Raw genomic sequence first — 2,500 nt, 5'->3', positions numbered from 1 at the left:
TAGTAATATGCTTAAATTCAGCGGGTAGCCTCGTCCGACCTCAGGCCGAAAGTAAGGACCGGGACTATTCTTCCCGTTCCGCGCTCGCCGTCGGCGCCGCGCGCCGCCGCGCACCTCGATTCCCGCCCTTGAGCCGCCAGCCGTTGGCCTCTTCGAGGTCGACTCGCCGCCGCCGCGCGGGATTCTGGTCGCGATCGTCGCACATCGTGCCGTGCTGTCTTGAGCGGGACGGGCGCTCGCGCGTCCGACGCCGCAGCAGCCGCGCGGAGAAATCCCCGCGCGGAACGTTTGCAACGCGACCCTGAGGCGGGCGCGGCCCCGGGATTGACCCGAGGCCGCAATTTGCGTTCAGAACGTCGATGCTCAATGTGTCCTGCAATTCACACTAATTCACGCAGCTAGCTGCGTCCTTCATCGACTCACGAGCCGAGTGATCCACCGCCAAGAGCCATCCACGATTGTTTCGCTCGCACAGTGCCTCGCACTAAAAGGGTGACAAAATATACCGCGCCGAGCGGTCGGCCAGGCCGACGCTTGAAGCCGGAGCGCGCGGCACCGCGGCACTCGACGCGCAAACATTACCGGGTGACCGAATCGCCGGCCGGCGCGCCGCTCCTCGCGGGTCGGGCGCCGGGTAGCAAAAACTTTTTCTCTCGCTTGTCCGAGTTTCGCGTTCGCCGAAGCGTTTGCGAGACCGTTAATGATCCTTCCGCAGGTTCACCTACGGAAACCTTGTTACGACTTTTACTTCCTCTAAATGATCAAGTTAGATCGTCTTCTCGGACGCCGGCTCGACCGTTGCCGGCCGCGCCAGGTCCAATCGGAGGACCTCACTAAACCATTCAATCGGTAGTAGCGACGGGCGGTGTGTACAAAGGGCAGGGACGTAATCAACGCGAGCTAATGACTCGCGCTTACTGGGAATTCCTCGTTCAAGGGAAATAATTGCAATTCCCTATCCCTAGCACGACCGGGGTTCAGCGGGTTACCCAGACCTGTCGGCCAAGGCGAGCACATGCTGATCCGGTCAGTGTAGCGCGCGTGCGGCCCCGAACATCTAAGGGCATCACAGACCTGTTATTGCTCAATCTCGTGTGGCTAAACGCCACTAGTCCCTCTAAGAAGTTAGACGCCGACCGATTGGGTCGCGTAACTAGTTAGCAAGCCAGAGTCTCGTTCGTTATCGGAATTAACCAGACAAATCGCTCCACCAACTAAGAACGGCCATGCACCACCACCCACAGAATCAAGAAAGAGCTCTCAATCTGTCAATCCTCACTGTGTCCGGGCCGGGTGAGATTTCCCGTGTTGAGTCAAATTAAGCCGCAGGCTCCACTCCTGGTGGTGCCCTTCCGTCAATTCCTTTAAGTTTCAGCTTTGCAACCATACTTCCCCCGGAACCCAAAGACTTTGGTTTCCCGCAAGCTGCCGGAGAGGTCGTAAAACTAACGCCCCCCGATCGCTAGTTGGCATCGTTTATAGTCAGAACTAGGACGGTATCTGATCGTCTTCGAACCTCTGACTTTCGCTCTTGATTAAAGAAAACATTCTTGGCAAATGCTTTCGCAGTCGTTCGTCTTGCGCCGATCCAAGAATTTCACCTCTAACGGCACAGTACGAATGCCCCCGTCTGTCCCTCTTAATCATTACCTCGCGCTCCGAAAACCAACAAAATAGAACCGAGGTCCTATTCCATTATTCCATGCACCATTATTCAGGCGAATCGCCTGCTTTGAACACTCTAATTTTTTTCAAAGTAAACGTTCCGGCCGCCGCCGACACTCAGTCAAGGGCACCGGCGGAGAACCGGAGGTGAGGCCAGGACGGCCAGTACACGCCTTGCGACGGACCGGCCGCCTGCGCCCAAAATCCAACTACGAGCTTTTTAACCGCAACAACTTAAATATACACTTTTGGAGCTGGAATTACCGCGGCTGCTGGCACCAGACTTGCCCTCCAATGGATACTCGTTAAAGGTTTTAAAGTGTACTCATTCCAATTACAGGGCCTCGTTTAGAGTCCTGTATTGTTATTTTTCGTCACTACCTCCCCGCGTCGGGAATGGGTAATTTGCGCGCCTGCTGCCTTCCTTGGATGTGGTAGCCGTTTCTCAGGCTCCCTCTCCGGAATCGAACCCTGATTCTCCGTTACCCGTAAGAACCTCGGTAGGCCAGTACCGTACCGACGAAAGTTGATAGGGCAGACACTTGAATGATCCGTCGCCGGTGCGAGACCGTGCGATCCGCAAAGTTATCCAGAGTCACCAAAGGTTGCGGGCCGAAGCCCGGTCGGTTTTTGGTCTGATAAAAGCACGCCTCCCGCGAGGTCGGCGCTTCACGCATGTATTAGCTCTAGCATTTCCACAGTTAACCACGTAAAACGTACGATCAAATGAACCATAACTGATTTAATGAGCCATTCGCAGTTTCACTGTACGAGAGCTCGTACTTAGACTTGCATGGCTTAATCTTTGAGACAAGCATATGACTACTGGCAGGAT

General features: G+C 55.2%; 2 non-coding genes and 1 pseudogene across 2 annotated transcripts; all 3 read right to left on the bottom strand.

Moving 5' to 3' along the window:
- Positions 1 to 48, bottom strand: part of LOC146143270 (large subunit ribosomal RNA) — a 3,679-nt pseudogene extending 3,631 nt beyond the window's left edge.
- Positions 49 to 296: 248 nt separating this feature from the next.
- On the bottom strand, positions 297 to 450 carry LOC146143269 (5.8S ribosomal RNA). Its single transcript, XR_014501045.1, has one exon. It is a non-coding gene; the product is annotated as a 5.8S ribosomal RNA (ribosomal RNA).
- Positions 451 to 698: 248 nt separating this feature from the next.
- LOC146143268 (small subunit ribosomal RNA) lies at positions 699 to 2,500 on the bottom strand. The gene has a single exon (XR_014500942.1). It is a non-coding gene; the product is annotated as a small subunit ribosomal RNA (ribosomal RNA).

This window comes from Ascidiella aspersa, chromosome 5, assembly GCF_963924565.1.
Source record: "Ascidiella aspersa chromosome 5, kaAscAspe10.2, whole genome shotgun sequence".
Classification (NCBI taxonomy): domain Eukaryota; kingdom Metazoa; phylum Chordata; class Ascidiacea; order Phlebobranchia; family Ascidiidae; genus Ascidiella; species Ascidiella aspersa.
The sequence above is the reverse complement of the archived record's forward strand: the minus strand, read 5'-3'. Positions and strand labels throughout refer to the sequence as shown.